Consider the following 19,255-nt stretch of genomic DNA (forward strand, 5'->3'; position numbering starts at 1 on the left):
TGTGCAAGTTTTCATTTTTAATAAATCAACCAAAAAGCAAAAATCCTTATCATCATCCTAAGGTGTGACAATCCAGGTGTAAAATTTCTTCTGGTATCTTCTGGTCAAGCAGTTAAGTTCAATATTCCTAAAAGACTTTGCTGGTTTTTTTCTTATTTTCTTGATCTTCAAATTTTGGTGTTAGCCATCAGGGTACTTGAAAGTTCTTTTTTAGAGTAACAGATAATTGCATTTATTTTCCTAATCTCAAACAGTATGTATATGGTTGAAAATATTGGGTGGAACTCTTGGGAAATGCAGTTTTTGTCCCACTCTCCCTCCAAAATTAATACTGCTGTGAGACAAGGCTTTAGCTGTATGGTTTTACAGCCTGGAGAATAGATGTTACTCTTTTTTCTTAGAACTGGAAAACTTCATAGCACAGAGATCATCAAAAATTCATCACCTTTATGAAAAATATTGTTTTCTCTGTTATTCACTGAAATGGAACCATTAAAGATACCTGTTCTGGTTTTATTTGCATGATGCTCTGGCAGAATTGCAGCTTCCTGATTCATATAAAATATTTACGCAGAACGACCTCCTGAATCTTAGGTGACTGTTAATATGGCAGAAGAAAATATAGATGCCCCTAGAAATGGTTCGTTGTTGAAATGTCCAGGCTTCTTGTGCAAAACAATGTATTTATAGCATTGAAGGCATCTAAGGTGGCATTCTAGTACCCTTTTAATATTTAATGTTAAAGGGTTAAGCTTGTTGGTCTAATTCTGTCTTGATAATGGATCCTTCAGACACCAGAGGGTCAGAGGGTTATTTCTTCTCTGTACTTCTGAAGTATAAAAGAGAAATAACAGGCTGAAGGCTATACCCATGAGAAGTCTAGCAACTTCCCTATGAGGCAGCAAAGCATCTAGTGGAGGCCAATATCTATCTTGTCATTATATCTAAGTTGTAATAAATTTGAACAATTTTTTGTGATGTTTTGGCTATTGTTTAAGTGGTTTAGTTGTTTAGACCAGCTAATCTGAAACAAATTTCCTCAAATTTTCTGACCTCAGGAGTTTTGGGAGAGTATCTTAGTTCCTTTTATACTTTGCTGGGTACAGGGGACCACAAGAATTTTATCCACATGCTTTGCTTTCTGTGCTGCCTTGACTGCTGTCCCGCCTTCCCGCTTCTGTCATGTTACACGCCCTGATCCCCCCAGGTCCTGCCCTTACCATTCAGCATCTCATACTAGCAGTGTTATGCCACAGCAATGAACTTCTCATCCAGAGGAGCCACACAGAGGTGCATAAGGTCCCTGTTCTCAAAGGCTGGTCCCTGCTCTCACAGGCAGCTTTCCAGGTGATCTTATCACCTATTAAACAGCATTTTGCAGCAGCTGCCAATGTCACATCTCAGGGTCTGGGGAGAATTCTTGGCTACTATCTTCTTAGGAAAAGCATGCAAGGAGAAGTATGCCAGTGCCTTGTAGTGTCACAAATCTTGGTTAACCCTCTGCTAGGCTCCGTGGAAGCTGAAAGGAGCTGGATCCTCCCTACATCTGGCACAGCACACAAGTCAGCTTGGTGCAAAGATGTTCCTGTGTCACATTTCCTGCAGTTTTATCTCAGATGTGATGGAATAAGGAAGCACCCTGTTCTTGTCCAAGCTGTGCAAGGTCACATCAGGAATGAAGACAGTAGGACAGTTTATTGCAGTTGCAGGGGGAACTGACTTTATCATAAGCAAGATTTAGAGGAACCCACAAATACTCTCTTAACTGTTTACATGCTATCTTTTCCACTTTGGTAATTGCAATTACAGGACATGGCAATTTGACAAATATATGACAAGCAGTTTAAAACAGTTTTAAATGCACCAGCCACTTAGGGCTCTCCTTATCAGATCTAGCTCAATCCAAATCCTTTCTGGGAGCAACCCACACTGCAGTGCAGTGAGAGAGGCAGGCTGGAAGCTGCTGTGAGAGCAGATGGTTCAGTGGGCCGCAACTGATTTGTAGCTCATGGGAGCATAAAGTATTTATTGCACTCAGGAGCTATTCTTGTTTAAATACCCTTACATATTGTCTTTAAGTGCTGCTATTCCTATTTTGTTTCCAGTAAAGAAGATGAACGTGCTTGTGCTAAATCCTTCCCATTGTAAATACATTTGGGGATTTCTGCCTGAAGAGCCGTCTCCAGGTACCCCTGTCATGACAGCTAAAATTAATTCAGGATGAGGTGACAGAAGTATCTTGCTACTGGCCTAAATAAGGAACATTGATAATATCTCCTTCCTGCCAAGATGAGCTTGTAACCTCTGGAGATGAAGGCAACAGAAACTCTTGGGAAATGTTTTGAATGAAAAATTTAATTACTCTTTCTTAAGATTGAAAATAAGTAAAAATTAAAACACTTATGGAAACAGTTGAATGGTAGGTATTTTAGCCAACAGTGTTTTGGGAAAATTCAACTCAGAAAGCAGAGAAGGGTTCATCTATTATGGGCAGATACAAAACCTTTTACCTTTAATGTCATGTTTCTTGCCCTTGACCTTCCCTTCCTCACCAGTTTTCAGGAGTCAGTTTTCAGAATGAAATAGAGATCTAAGTTGGAGTGTTTAAAAACAAACTGTGTCTGAACACTGGGTACAAGTCCCCAACAAATTTTGTTTCCTCCTGGAAGTCTGTCTGTTTCTGTCCTGACTGGTCTGTAGTTAATTTAGCACAAACTGTCTTGACAAGAAGGTTTTGTACAAACCTTGTCCTGGTTGACCTTTTCACCCAACCTGTGCTGTCCTGAGGATTATTTTGAACTGTTTCAGAAGAAACTGGCTGCTCACTCATGGAGAGTTAAATCTGGGTAACAGGGAGGGGGTTTCTCCTTTTTTTAAATGCTGGAGGAATGGAAAGTCTACTTGCTCTAGAGTCTTTCTACTGCCTTCACAAAAGAAATAGCTAAAGCCACATTCCCTTTCTGTATCTGGAGATCACAGTTTGTGAACATTCATTTAGGATTTACTAGTCCTGCATAGTAATTAGGGTACTGCTTGAGATATTCTACCAAGAGAACATCAACAGTTGCCTCCTCAAGCCTCTATTAATGTGTAAGTGGATCTGTGCATGGACTACTCTGGAGCAGAAAGATCTCAGCAGAGCTTTCTCCCAACATTGCTTTATGCTCTGGCATTCAGATGTCCTTCCTTCACCTTCCAGACCTTTTTCAGACTCTAGTTAATATGCAAAATATTTTAATGGTGTTTTGCTACCAAGCTCATCGTTAAAATGTTGTTCTCATGTAACTGTTCAAGAATAATGATTTTTGTGAGGACAGCTCTGCAGACAAACAGTCAGAACAAGCAGATCTGGAAAATTTAATAATTCTCTCTAGAGTGGATTCTGTGAGTGAGTGATACATGAGTAGCATGCTGAATAATGAGGAAAAAATGAACACTTTTAAAACAAGTGCTCTTGATGCTAGAGCCCTACTTTACTCAGGTCGCTAGGGATTTGTGTGATGTAGCTCTGGACAGTACTGTTCCTCCACAAAGATTTTCACCGCCTAGATATAAGGCTCCCTTCCGTTCTTTTCAAACCCAACTCCTGACCTGCACATTCTTGTTGTGCTCCCTTCACTGTGTCCATGAAACAGCTCATCTCTTTTCCTCACTCTTCTGCTAAATAGCAGCGCAAGTCCATAATTACATAAGGCTTTTTTTATTTGCTTTGTGTGCTCTATGGTTCCTGGTTTCGAGGCAAGGCAGGAAAACATTTTGAAAAGTAGTGTTCTTGGTTTCCTCTCTAGGCTCCACCCTTCTTGTCCTGTGGCTTGTTGCCACTCTGTGCTGAAGGTTGCTTACCCTTTGCATCATACTCCAGTGAAGGGGAGGCATCGAGTCTGCCAGGTTTGAGGTGAGCAGCTGGTGAGGGAAAAGAGAATGGACTCAGTCAGTGAAGGAAAGATTGAGCAATGACCATTTGTCAAAATAGGCAAAATTTACTTAGGTTTAGGAGTCACAACTGTTTGTTTGTGTGTTACTACCCTCAATCACAGTAATTTCATTGCACTTCAGATGGCATCTATAATTTGTATTTTAGTGAGGTAAAACAATAAAAAATGTCTAACAAGACTAGTCTTAAACAAGAGAAGCCATTTCTTTGTAGCTTGCCGACATCTGAGATTTGTTCAGGGTTTCATGGGTTTACAATTCTAAAACCTGCTTGCCCAAATAGCTGCTTCCAAATTAAAATTCTTTGCAAAGCTACAGTAATTTGGTGAGAAAGGATCTATCACGGCCTGTTATTGTTGAATAGAGATGATAACACCTCCTTTGCAGTTTTGCACGTTCCCTTTGTTTGTGTGTTGAAATTTCCAAAATTAAGTGGCTAATTTTGGCAAGGAGACAAAACTTTTCTGGCACAAGGAACTTGAGCTAAAGTAATCTGGCTGCAACTGAATTCTTTGGAAATATGCAGGTTGCATTTGGAGAGTATTTGACTGTTTCCTTAATGCATTTGGTTACTGTAATCCCTTGGGACAAGTCTCCAGGGGCAAGGAAGCTTTCTAAAGCACTTCTTCAAAGTTCTGTCTTCATTAATAACTTCATGCCTAGAGAAGATATTCCATACAACCAGGAGGATGCAATTTATAAATTAAAGACACCTAAGGGAACAGTCTCTCATTCCGTTAAAAGCTACAACTGTGAACCTTGCTTATGCGAATATTTTGATTGATTTCTCTTTTATAACAATTTCTGGAAGCATTTGAGAGATTGTTTTTTAGTTTTTTTTAATCAACAAAAGGCTTAAACTAATCACTCATGCTATTAAGGCATAAATATAGCTCTCACAAATTAACTACTACAATGGACGTGCCCAACCCAGCCCCTACCTGGACTGTGTGAGTGCATGAATACCTGTGCAAACATCGTTGCATTTCTTCCTCTTTCTTTTTGATACAGGCTGAGTTATTAGTGAAAAAGCTTGTAATTTGTGTACAGACCCTGAGCATGTCAGAGAGGGATTTTTTTGTGCTGTTATAATTAGCTAGGTCTAGCTCTCAGGGCTACAGGGTGTGGGATAGGATTTGTCACCTTTGGATCTGCCTGTCCCTAATACTCATGCTAAATCACCAATTTTCTTCAAATGAGAAGTCTTGATATGCTCCAGGTTCAAGATATGTTTGTGACGTTTTACCTTTGTAGGCTATCAATAATCAATATATCAAAATATCAATACCTCCGTTCACAAGTATACTTAAACTATGGCAGGTGGTCTCCCTGTGAGGAATTTAAAACCTTTATCGAGTATTGAAGATGAATTTAGAGCAAAGTGGTCATTCAGTGGTGATGGCTTTGACTTTGACTGAAATAAAACACTTGACCTCTGTAGGAAGAAACTTTACTCATAAAGTGATAGAATGGGTCAGGTTGGAAGGAATCACCACAAGTGTGTCATGTGGTCCAACTCCCCTCCTCAAGCAGGGTCATCCTAGAGCACAGGGCATAGGATTGTGTCCAGACCATTCCCAAGTATCTCCAGTGAGGGAGACTCCACAGCCTCTCTGGACAATCTGTTTTTAGGTGCTTGGTAATCCACACTGTATAGAAGTTCTTCCTCTTCTGGTGGAACTTCCTGTCCATCAGTTTCTGCCCGTTGCCTCTTTCCTATTTTTTGGCATCACTGAGAAGAACCTGGATCCCCCTCTGATACCCTTCCTGCAGACACTTACAGATATTGATGGGTTCCCTTCTCAATCATCTGCTTTTCAGGATGAACAGGCCCAGTTCCCTCAGCCTTTCCTCACAAGAGAGATGCTCCAATCCCTTACTCATCTTTGTTGCCCTCCACTGGACCTGCTCCAGGAGCTCCATGTCTCTCTTGCCCTGAGGAGCCCAGAGCTGGGCACAGCACTCCTGATGTGGCCTCACCAGGGCTGAGTAGAGGGGCAGGATCACCTCCCTCAGCCCGCTGGCAATGTCCTTCCTAATGCCCCCCAGGACACCACTGGCCTTCTCATCCCCATGGGCACACTGCTGGCTCATGGACAGTTTGTTGTCCACCAGAACCCCCAGGTCCTTCCCTGTGCAGCTGCTTTCCAGCAGGTCAATCCCAGCCTGTGCTGGTGCATGGGGTCACTCCTCCCCAGGTGCACTTGCCTTCACTGAATTTCCTCTCTGCCCATCTCTCCAGCCTGGCAAGGCCCTTCTGAAGGGCTGCACAGCACTCTGGGGTATTGGCTGCTCCTCCCAGCTTGGTGTCATCACCAAACTTGCTGAGGAGGCATCTGCCCCTTCATCCAAGTCATTGATGGATAGCTTGGGGAACACCAGTAGTGACAGGCCTTCAGCTAGACCCTGTGTGACTGATTAGCTGGCAAGAAAGTTTTGTCTTTGTAATATAATTGAAAAATCAGTTGTTTTCTTGATCAAAATGTAATTCAGTGAAGTGTCCTCTTTTGCTAGGAAATCTATTAATTTAATAGCATGAAATAGATGTCTATAGAAATGCATTAAACTTCTGTTCCAGTTACTCTAAAAGCTGTTAAATTTAAGTGAGTCTGGCACCCTCTTCCAATTCCTTGTATTCTAGATATTTGCCTATTAAAGTGCAACAAAAAAGCCTAAGTCTACAAGGAATTTGCTAGTATTTACCTGGAAGAGTTCCATCCCAGCATTTTTGATAAAATAATGTCTTCAGTCACTGTGACATGGTGTGTTGGTTATGCTCAGGTCTTGGATGACAAGAGGTGACATATCATAGCTTTTGGAGTACCCACGAGGCTGTCCAGAAGGAAGGTCATATAAGAATTGTGAAACAAGTTCTATAATAAATGGAGAAGCCCCAGATGTCTTCAGCGTAGGGCAAATCCTGCTGCCATTACCTGTGTCATGCTCATTTTCTGAAAAAAGAACTTCCAAGCCTTCTAGATGTGTCTTTTTTTATAATATGGGGAAGGTTAGTACTGTCAAGTTGGGTAGAGGGAATTGTGAAGATTTTGTTTTGATCGAGCCAGCCAGGAGCACCTTTCCTGCCCATGACTATCACACGGAAGCAAACCCACTGGTTCCACTCAAACCAAACCAGGGAAATATTTTTACACTTTTACAGAATATAGCACAATTTAATGTGAAGTATTTTGACTCCAAAGGAAATCTATGCAGTAGACTGTGTTGGATGAATCCAATTCTGTAATCTTTAGTTTTGATGTGACCCAGGTTATAGCGTTTGGCGTTTGTCAGTAGGAATGTATAAAGCTTTTCATATAAACTAAGAATTTGACTTTTTTCCTGCTTTATTTCCTTCCTCTTTTTTTTCCCTTTCCTTTTTCTAACAGTATTATCTGGTTTATTGTACAGCAAGCTGTGGACCAATTCTTAGTCTTTTACTTCTAAGTGGTAAATGGACACACTGATGGGGAAAAACATATTTTTGTTAATTGTGATAAAATCTATTCTTTAAACTGCCTCTGTTGCTAGTAAAGCTTAGATTTTTTCAGATTTGTTCATTTTTTGTTTCAAACAAATGAACTTTTGTACTTCTCAAGATATATTTTGGTAACATTTTGTGTATTTTCCAACAATCACTCCTTCTAGCATAGGGAATAATTTTTTTAATATCAAGAGCAGATGGATTTATCAAAGATCTGAAGTTGTATTGCCTTAGGCATGCATGCTAGACTGGTTATTTAGGCTCCTTGACCCTAGACCAAAGATGGAACAAGCTGGAAATGTTCACTCCATGCTTTTATGTAAATTTTCCTTCTATTCTGAGATCCTGGCAGCAGTATTCTGGGACCAAAATTTCTGGTAGTATTTTGGTACTTCTTGGAAACTGAAATAGAGCATGAAAGATCTTGTGAAAGCTTCTTAGACATTTTATTTAAAAATAGCTGTTGAAAAGAGCATTCCCAATTATAGCCAAATGATTCATCTGCTGGCAGTGGGGTATCAGCACTGGTATTCTATTTGCTCACCTGCTTTTGTTGCCATAGCAGGTCCCCATCTTCCCTGCTCTTGGTATATACATGCAGCTTCTGTAGCTGGCATTCAGGTCACTTTAGCTTTCCCTCCCAGCCCACTTGTTTGTACTTCCTTGATTTCTCTCCAATCTAACTACTCACATCAGCTGGATTTCTTAATTCCTAGTGAGCATCATGGTCATTCCAGCGCCATTGAGAAATTATTTATTTGTCACTGGGCAGTATCTGAAATACTGAAGTGAAAGCATGCAGGAAATAGTTGAAACAGTTTTTATTTTCTGATGTCACAATATACCACTATCACAAATACCAAACCTTCTAAACATCTGGAAAAATGGCTTGTAACTGGGTTCTTTTTAGTGCTCAATATCACTTTCATTTGGCCATATTTACCTAGCTATCAGAAAAGGGGGGGAATGAAGAGGAAAAAATACAAGGTCAGTGCACCAAAAGCCTTACGGGAGTTGGGCTCTCTGAGTTTAAAAGGGCACAATTAAAAGTGAATCTACATTTGGAATAATTCCTTGGTAGTTAAGAACCTTTTGCCTGTCAATAACAAACAGTGGTGGTTTGACCTTGGCCAGCTGCCCATCCAGCTACTCTCTCCCTCCCTCTCAACAGTTCAGAGGGGGAAAATACCACTTCCCAACCCAGCCCCTTCTTCCCAGGCTCATCTCATACACAGACAGACATCAAATACACATTTCAAAACATTCAAGTTTTTTTGTCTTGGTAATTACACAAAAATCATCCCAATATAACAACAAAATAAGCATGTGTTGCACAGCATGCTCTGCAGGATGTGCCCCAACTATGTAATGGTGGAGCCTGCAACTGAGCTGATGATGGGCTTTTCCAGGTTCTCTGAGCTCTACCAGGAGAACCTGCTCCTCCAGAGAAGCTGTGGTCTTGGTTTGTTGTGTTGCTGGAAATGCCTGGTAGACCACACATGTCCATGGAAATACCACAGCAGTCTTTTTTTTCCATCTCCTTTCCTCTCCCTTCAGGGCATGCTACTTGAATGGGTTTTCTTTGAAATTTCTGCCCATTTTCCTGCTCTCAACACCTTCTCACCAAGAGAAAGGGAGCAGATTTATGTGTCTCTGCTAATGGCTGTTGACATATTTACCTTCTACAATCTCATTGGTAGAGAGATGGCCTTTTAAGGGTATTGATGAAAAGGATGAGAAACATAAAATTGATCACAGGCTTGTCACAACTTCTTACTCCTGGGATAACTGTTCCAAAAACATGTTGGATGCTTCTCAAACTCAGAGAAAGACTTAATGCTTATCCAGAAGAGTATGCAAACCATAGCATTAGAGCAACAGTAGCCTAGGAAATTAAAAGCCTAGGAGAGCTTCCTAATCCATACATCTCTTCACATGGAAAGAGAAGGTTTCCAGGTAAGTGAAAATATCTGCAGGAGTGAAACGTTATTCAGCATCCCAAAAATGCAAAAGACAAAGACAAATGCTCACTGCTGTTGTTGTGCTGTACTTTCACAGCTACCTCTCATTCACTTCATACATTTTCTGTCTGTTGCACTGGAGGTGCTGATGGCACAACCAGCCATACCTGGAAAGGGAGATCTGAACTGCTTTAAAGTGTCACTGACTTGACAGGATGTGTGGTGTTCACAGCAAACTTAATCCTGGAGATTTTCCTGATAATTGGTGATTAGAAAAAGCATCCAGTTAGAATCCTCTAAATGCTGTGATGTAGATCCTATTGATAAGTTCATATTAAAATAAAGAACTCATTTTACAACTGCTTGCTTTTTAAAATGTCCTTTGCATCTAATGTATCTTTCTTTTTGTAAGAATAGCTTCTCCAAAAAATGCATTTTCCAATTTGAAAATAAACAGAGTAAAGCTATTCATCTCTTGCTTCACTTTGCTGGGAGACAGAACAATTTAAGTGAAGGAACAGCATGACACCAAATAATAAGCAGCACACATTCATCTTTTCTAGTACTGAAATTGTAGCCCACTACAATTACCAAAAGATAACTTTTGGAATAACTATATAAAATTCTACATGCATTTTCTTGAGATTGAAAAAGATGTAGCAGGAAGGCCTTATAGTTTGGGGAGGAGGAAGAAGCTTTAAAAATTATTTCTTATTTATTCAATTGTTTAATTCAACAAAACCACAAATGTTAAACTGGCCTTTTTCAAATGTGTTCCAAGATATGCCCCTGAATCGGTGATGTGGGAAAAAAAGACAAAATTTCTAGCAGAGCTGTAATTTCTTTCGAGTCAATATTTGATATTTGAATAGATACTAATTAGTTTTAAGCTGTGTAAAAGGTCTCTTGGCCTATTAACTGTTTTATTTAATTCTGCTGACTAAAGCTGGGGAGCTTTTTGTTTATATTTTGGTAAGATCACATTGTGAAATGCAAGTAAAAAATCCTTTGATGTTTGAAGCTTTCTTTAATATATTGTAAAAACCTGAGGACTGGTTGTGTGTATATGCCTGAGGGGGTGAATAGATGTATTTTTGCATGCATGTATGTTTTACAGTTTTATGTTTTACTTATCAACAGTAGTAAAATGTTGAGGAGCTTTGCTGCTGATAAGGGCCAGTTCTCAGTGTCAAGTGGAGAGATATTAATGTGCTTTCTGAAAAAGTTATATATTTTATTCATGGAAGTGTCATGGAATTGAAAGAAATATTGTTCCATGGTATTTGGTGTGGGTCATTTCAAGAAGAAAGTAAACTAGAGAGTAATGGTTTAAGTGATTTTTTTACTTCCTTTGAGTCTTTTGATTTTGTCATAGTTTTACAGAACTGTTTTTTCACAAACACCCATGCAATTTCTCTTTCACTACGTGCAGTGCTTTATTAAAGGAACATAACAAACATTGAAAGTCCTAAGAAAAAAGTTATATATCCTTGTATTTCATAGAAGACTGTCAGACTTTAGTACAGCAAATTATTTCCTTTCCTTATTCCATCCCATTTCTTGATATTTAGTACATCTCTTGTTTTATATCTTTAGGATAACCAGAAACTATTAGGGAAACTATTGGTCCTTAGCACTTCATTTTCTACCTTCTCTCTTTTTATATGTGAGGGAGAAAATACAGCTTAGAAGCTCTTCAGGAATGGAACTATTGATTTATCACTAAGTGATATTAATCTCATCTAGACAATGTAGCTTTTTGCATATAGATTTCTTGCAGGGAAAGGGTGCCAAGTGTCTGTGCAATCTCAATTCTTGATTTCCAGGTAACACCACTACAAGAGAGGAGAGAAGCACAGACCCTTCAGTGCCTAAGCAATGATATATCAGTATGAGAGAAGTAGATGTGAACTTTATGTGACAACAACTGAAACGCCTGTCAGGATGGGTGCCAGTAACCATCAACCACAGTTTCAGAGGCAAATTGTCGTATTAAGGCAGACTAGCTGGAACAAGCTGGAAAAATACAATACTTCAGTTGCTTGTATAGCTAGCTGGGAAACAAATTGTTATGTGTACAGTAAAGGTAGCTTAGGCCATTTGTCAGCTGAAATCATTGCATGCAGCTAGAACAACACTCAGCTGAGTTCTTTTGCTTTGTTAGCATGATGAAGATGCTGGTGTAATGCTCCCTCTGTAATTTCTCTCTACACAGAGTTAAAAGTGCAGCATATCAGTCACAGAACTGCTGGCCCCAAAGAATTGTCCAGCATGGATTCATTTGGCTAACTTTACCAGACACAACATCTCTTCTGCTCTGCCAAAAACCTTCATTTTTTCCCCCACAGAAATCCTTCCCTTTGGGTTTCTTTCCCTCAGAGATGACGTTTACAACCTCATTGGGAGATCTTGCAGTCACCACTCTTGCAGTCTCATTTAAATTCTCTTTAAAGGAATGCTGTCCTCTTGAGACTCTTGAGGACATTAAGATACCTGTAGTTACTGGAAAAATTTGGAGTAAACGAATTTTTTGTTCTAGGCACTGCAAAAGTCTCTGTCAAACGCCATAATCTTGATCTCACCGGACTTGGATCTGGTACTTTGGATCTGTGATCCTTATTTCATGTAGCAGCAGCTTTACCCATGTGCAAGAGGCGTTTTCCTTGTCTGACTTCATGCCAGCAGCTGCCCTTTTTTCCTGGCTTTTGCCAGCAGCCTTTGCCTCCTGTGTCTTCCATGTGAATGGTCTGGGGAGCATGTTTGGATGGAGCAGCTACAGCCATAGGTGAAAGGTGAAGGATCTGGGCTGAAGGGACAGAGCCCCAAAAAGCTGAGCTCCCCCTGACATTGTGTGGGGCATAGGATCCATTGCTTGGTGGGGCTGGCAGAGCTGGGTGTTTCTAAGCAGAGTTTCTTTGTGTGTTTGCCCCCATCTTCGCCAGGATGGTGCTGCATGCCACAGGTTGGACCTTGGTGGTCTGTATTAACAGCCTTGCATAATTTATCAGCTTAGATACAATTACTATTTTAGTCTTCCTAAAGCTAGCAAGATGCTTTTTATATCTGTTAAATGCTTCACTTCAGGCAAGGCTTGGATGAAACAAAGAGATCAGGCAGGGTTCCCACTCTTAATTATTGAACTGTGACCTCATTTGTCCTCGGAAGCTTCTGCTTTTTGCCACCCATGACCTGTAGTGGTTGAGACAAACACAAAAAGCCTGTCAAGGGGAATCTGCAATGACATCAGGATGGATACTCTTGTGTTTACTGCCCACTGGTGCGTGGCACTGCTGACTAGAAGACTTTTTACCTATACAGAATGTTAGGTTCAAGCTTCTCTAGTTACCCAAAGATGAGGTCACTCTGTTCATTAATGATTTATGATTATGTAGTGCCTTTCTTCAGAGAGCTTCCAAGGCAGCTGGCAAGTTTATATTTGCCTGAGTGAGTGCCTGAAACAAACTGTTAGTGATTTCTCCACAGACTGAGGACCTGAAATAAAATTTCCTTTTCTCTATACTCTTGGGTACTCTTGGGTACACAGTGGGGTTAGGCACCATCACTCCATGAGGCATTTGCTGCCTGTGCACTTTGTGATATGACATTCCTCAAACAGGGGTTTCTTAGACTTTTTCATTCCCTTTTTCTTTTCTTTCAAGTTCACTTGACTGAAGTTTTTTTTAATTTTTTTTTTACTTTTTAAATAACTTTTGCTATGGTACAGCAGGATCCTATTCCACAAACAATTTTACAGCCTCGTTTAAGTCAGCCTGTAGCACAGAATTCAATTTGTATCAAGTAATGGGAGTGGAAACTGGTCACATAATATTGCAAATAATTTTTCTAGCCATGTCTGGAAATAGTGTGGTTATATAGTCAGGAATGACACATAACCATGGAACAGTGTTTTGAATTACACATGTAGTGGACAAAGAGTAACCGGAGGATTTTGCCATCATAAATTAATCTTGCAGTATTTGGTGACCTGTATTATCATTTAAGGTACTGAAAACAAAGAGGCAATGTTTTTTCCCCCTAAGCATTAGAGGTTATACTTGGCACAATAAATAGAGAAGGAAAACCATAGATATTGCTAGTGAAATAAAGACATGGTGATAGATGATGATTTTGTCTTTCAGAGTGCATTAGGAGCATTTTTAATCGAAGGTGTTTGCGGTACTTCAGAAAGAACATGATCTGTTGTTTTAAAAGAATGTGATCTATTGTGTTCATTGTTTTTAAAAATAAAAAGCTATGTCTTCTTAAGGCAGTGTTGCATATAAAGTGTGTGGAAAAGAAACCAAGGCACAGGGAGAGCCTGGGAATAAATTGCCATTTATTCCTTGGCAATTTACACCTAAATTCTGCCAGTCTAACTGACACACAATAAAGTGCACTTCGATTCCCACTTGTGCAAGCTCTGGTAGTATTTTGGTACTTCTTGGAAACTGAAATAGAGCGTGAAAGATCTTGTGTCCCTATGGCTAGGGACAGGTTGAGGTTAGCCAAGCATGACCAGAGAGCAGGATGGGAGAGTCTGACAGAGAAGTTCTCTCTAACATCCTACAACACAGGCAAAGCTTTAATTTGGTTTGGTTCTTTTTCAGCATCACTGAAGGTAAAAAAAAACTGCAGCATGCCCTGGCTGTGCTGCAGGACTGCGATGCCTTGGGCATTGCAAAGATGCACCCACCCTCCTACTGCAGGGCCATGAAGCTCCCCTGAGCCCAAGAGAGTTTCCCCTTTTCCATGCCTTATCAGCAGGAATACCATGCGGGTCAAACAGCCTCATTTACCCGTCTGGATGTCTCCCAGTGTCTTTGATGCAGCTTTGAGGCTGATACGTGCTAATATAATTAACCTTCCCTGCCCCTGGCTGTGCTGGAGAGAAGAGAGGGAGCACAGAGGTGAACAGGGCACATAGGGGGTGGTCAGCTCTGCAAAATCTGCATTTTTTCATACTTAGATCTGACAGGTTTTTCTAACAAGACTATTTCTACCCTGTAGTTTGGGAGATCAAAGCTTCCTTTCTACCCAGTCTTTTGCTTGCATTTGGATTTTATCTCTATAACCTTGACTGGATAGATGAGTTTTTAATGGTGTCAGCATGACCCAGGGAAATTACAATGTCAACAGCAATTGTTCTGCAAGTCTGTTAATCCAGTTTCATCCTATTTACTCATGTTGTTGTTTGGTTTGTGATAAATAGGGTTGTACTTGAAAAAAAAATAGGAAAGTTTTCAATTATTTCTTTCCTAGTCGTGGGAATTACTTTCCTGGTTTCTTCCCTTCCATTTTCATAGAATCACAGACTGTCTGAGTTTGCAAGGCGCCTCTGGAAGCCATCTGGTCCAACCTGCTCAAGCAGGTTCAGCTAGAGCTTGTTGTCCAGGACTTTGCGCCTTTGGTTTTTGAATACCTCCAAAGGATGGAGATTGCACAACCTCTCTGGGCAACTTGTGTCAGTGTTTAGTTGCTCGGACAGTTAAAAAGTGTTTCCTGATGCTCAGAGGGACCTCCTGTGTTTCAGTTTCTGCTCGTTGCCCCTTGTGCTGTCACTGGATATCACTGTGAAGGTCGAGGTCTTCCTTGCATCCTACACATCATTACACCTTGTTGCCCTTGTGTGTGCTGTTCAGACATACAGGCTTGCAGAATACTGCTGATAGTCAGCTCAGATCTTTTACAGAGGTTTTTGGTCTTTTTTTTTTCCTTCTTTATTTTCTTTCCTGGGTTTGCTGCTCAGAAGAGGATTCCTTGCAATGCATGGCTGAAAATAACAGTGTAAGGAGATCTGGGAGAAGTCTCCACTCCCACCTCTGCCACTCCTACCTCTATTGAAAACTGTGAGCAGAACATTTTTACTGCTTGTTTTTCCATCAAGCAGCTGTACGAATTAAATGACATTTTGTGATACCCTGGAGTTCCAGGACACAATACATGTCAATTATAATAGGTATGCTAAGTTACCAAAGCTCTTTTTATCCCAGAATTCATGTGCTCCTTTTTGAGATGTTATTTATTAAACATGATTTTTATATTTTCTGTTATTTGCAGTTCTTTTAATTACTAGTTCTGAATGTTTAGCTTCTTACTTATCTCTCATGAAAACGAGTGAGTTTAATTTTGGCTGAGAAGTGAGCACACATTTTGCCCACCATGTTTGGGAACTTTTGTCTGCACATAGAGTAAAAACAAAATTTGCTGCTATATTTGGAGAGATGAATAGGGAAGGTACATTTGATGGTGTCCTGGTAGCCCCTTTTGACTCCTATATATATTTTGGTTTAAGAAATGTGTAACTTGCAGAAACCTAAGAAAGGGCAGGCGAGATGATAACAGATGGCGATTTTTTTCCCTTTAATGAGTTATGGTATTGAACAGTCCAAACCTCTGATTTTGAGAAGGAAGTAATAATGTAAGTAATAAACTTACTCTGCCATTCTAAAGATCTGCGTGTATGTGTGCACATGCGTGTTTGGGAATTGTGCTACTGCAGGGGCTGGAGAGTCAAACCCAAGTGTGGCACCATGATAAAGTGTTAATCTGATCTAATATGATCTCTGGAGTTTGTTTACTTTCTCAGCTTTGAGCAGTTGTGGATACTAATGATGCATTATCAAAGACAGCAATCCAAAGTAATGGATTTGTTCCATGTGTAACACAGAACAAACTCAGTATCTGGTACAGAGAAATTAAGGTTTTAGTGGCCATCGAAAAAGTGCCTGAGTGTTCTTTTGGTTTTGGGTTTAATTTAAAGCTGAGCCTTGATATCAAAATATACTGTAACATGCTAGTAAAACAGCTTGTAGTATGAACTTCTTTCCTAAGCCTGACTATGCTGAAAGTGCTTTACTGAATTGTACTGCTTTTCCTACTGCATAGGAGAGCCTCTCCTTTGAGGACAGGCTGAGGGAGCTGGGGCTGTTAACGGGCAGGTATCTCTACAGTCTTCTGCTCATTTCAGGAGTCATTGTTGGTTTTCTCTGTCTGATGATAATTTTCATTCTTTAAATCACAGGCTTTCTTTGCATTTAAAAAAATGTTCTGTGAGTAATGTTGATTATATTTACCTGTGATACGCTGAACATATTTCCTTTTGGACTGTTACTGAGTTATCCTGAGAAGTTCAAACATGTTTTTAGAAGAATGGGGAATTAATAAGCAGGGAGAAGAGATCTAGTGGGGTCCTTTAGTGGACAAATATTTGATGGTTTGCCATGCTTAATTGTCTACTAGTCTTGTGTTGTGTGATGAAATAGCAACCATGTGGACTAGGTACAAGAACAGCTATTGTCTGAGATACTGAAAATAGACCACATGATCAATTTACCACTTGTAACTCTAGCCTTACCATAGGTATTTTCAGGGACTTGCTTTATAATGGCCTTTCACTGTTCTAAAGTTTTGTACTATTATTATGTGTTGAGGTAAAGTATAGATTGTGGAAAGATAAAATGCACAATGGAGAGGTCTGTGTTCTCAAGCAAAATCTGAGGCTACTTTTTATTTCCTGATTTCTATTCTGCTCAGAATTGCATAGGTCTGGCATCATTGCTTCTATCAGGTTCTTATTACTGTGAGATACAGTGGTTTTCCCTAAGTGTATGCAGAATGTGCATTTGCTTAACTTTCTGTGTTGGAAATATGTGTTTCTAGTTCTGCATTCAAATTTATGGCTCCGTTGGAAAAGGAGAGAATAGAATAGTTTCCTGAAATATTCATCCAAATATTCCATGCTGGCCTGTCTTCAGGAATTTCCTTTTCATTGAAATGTTTCCCAGTCTATCTGTCTTCATATCTTTCCCTGGGAATTAAAAGAGTGTTAGTAAATAGAAGGAAGATGTTTTCTGTTTGTCTGTTGCTGCCAGGGCATCTCCTTGTATGCATCTTGAGCTTAGTGATTTACACCGTCTGGGCTTTAAATTTCTTTTTCTTGCACCTTGAACAATGAAGGTCTGTTTTATACCCAGGAGTTCAAAGTGCTTTGAATTCTGATTTTTGAGAACAATAAGCTAATTCAGAAGTTGTCCCATTGCTCCCATGCTTGCAAACCTCACCCAGAAGAAAGGAAGCTGGCTCTCTGTAATGGACTGGTAGATTTGCTGGCTCCCTTGGGATGCAGGCAAGGCACCAGACCTGAAGTTTCTCAGTTACAGCAGGCTCCTTATTGCAGGTGCACTGAACTCCTGGTTTCTGTGATGCCATAGCTGCCACAGACTGCCATAAGTCATTGAGGTGCAGAAAGAGCAGGGAAACCTGTGAAATTAGCACCCTGAGAGATGTTCCCTGCTCTGCCTTTAACAGCATGATGTCTGCAGGGCAGGGACGTGAGAGGCTGTGTCAGGCATTTCAGGTGCATGCAGGATTTAAAGCTGTGAACTGACAGAGATCTTTGCACTGGCAGTTGATTGCTGGGGGATGCTTTCTGGTGACAAAGGAAATGTATTCCTACCTGTTTTGCCAGAACCACATTGACCTGACGCAGACCACAAACTTTCCATGCTCAAACTACTGCCCATCCTATTGTCCATGCTGCATCTTGTGCCCAGAAAAAAGAGGGTAGTGCTGAGTCTGCATGTGAAAATTAGATTAGAGGTTGACGTGCATATATGAGATTTTAACATCTGAAGTTCCCAGTTACACAAAAGCACCAGAGACCTTTGAGACCTTCACATTTTGTCATATGCAATTGGAGTACCTTTATTTGTTTATTTATTTTTAGAATTGGTGTGGCAAGCTCAGGATGTTTTTATATCGCTTTTCGTCTCTCGTTCACACCTTCAAGACATTCTGAATATTATAAGTGGTGCAGAGTCAACTGAGTGCTAATTTCTCATTTCTTAGCTTAAACAGACTGCTTTGTTCAGGCACCTTTGCTAGCAAAAGTGCAATTCTAGATAATCTGTCTTGGCAGCCTGAGAGCCCTCACCAACATTTAGTCCTTGAACTTCAGCAGGAATAATTTAATGCTTGCAAGCAGTTTCATTTGATTACCAAGAACCAAATACACACTTACCCTTGTCTTGTCAAATGGAGCATGATTTAGTCTATACATGAATTACATTATTACAAAAAATACTCTTATTTGTGGCTGCCTTAGGATATAAGGATGAATGAATGTAGCAAATATAATTTAGTAATGATAGAGTCTAGGAATAGGATAGTTGCTACAAATTCCCTGTCTGATCCTTCTAGTTATATGTAAAAGGAAGCATAAACATCCCTGAAAAGAGTAAAAAAAAATGGAGGAAATTTTTGAATAATACAAGGTCAAAATGGCAAAATTACAGTTAAATTTTTCAAAGTAAAATGGAAAACTAGTGAAACCAGAAGAAAAAAATCTGTTAAAAACCTAGCTGCTTTGTTCAATTTTGCAGGTTGTTTTCACCTGTTTAAATTTTTTCTGTTTTGTAGTGTATTTAAATAGATTAATTTAAGTTTTTTTGCAGTTGATACGTTTTTAATTTAAAAAAAGGCATTTAGTTATTTTTTTGCCAGAAAAAATAGTTAAAACTTATTTCTCCATGCTCTAGTAGAGGAAAAATCAAAGATATTATAAGCTCGCATTTTAGTTTTTAGAAGTGAACAGTTTTTCATTTTAAGAGAGTCATATATGGCATTTTTATTTCAGCCAAACTACAGTAAAACCAGTGACATATTTTCCTTGAGATATGATTGATTTAGAACTGCAGGATGTGACTGGAAGGAAAAATAAAATAGTGCTGCCATTTCACTAGTTAGAAAGAGAAAAGAAAGACCATTTTGTATGAAAGTCTCAGAGGGAAATCCAAAGCTAATGAAAAATTTCTCAGGTTGCAATATCTTTTTTTTCTTTCTTTCTCTTTTGTTTTTTCTTTTTATACTGCAGGCATCTCAA

The 19,255-nt window shown here is 39.7% G+C and overlaps 1 protein-coding gene across 5 annotated transcripts in view; it reads left to right on the top strand.

Annotated features, from left to right (window-relative positions):
- Nucleotides 1-19,255, top strand: part of CRACD (capping protein inhibiting regulator of actin dynamics) — a 129,289-nt gene that overhangs the window by 40,058 nt on the left and 69,976 nt on the right. The gene's annotated exons all lie outside the window — the stretch shown is intronic.

Source organism: Camarhynchus parvulus, chromosome 4, assembly GCF_901933205.1.
Source record: "Camarhynchus parvulus chromosome 4, STF_HiC, whole genome shotgun sequence".
NCBI classification, from domain to species: domain Eukaryota; kingdom Metazoa; phylum Chordata; class Aves; order Passeriformes; family Thraupidae; genus Camarhynchus; species Camarhynchus parvulus.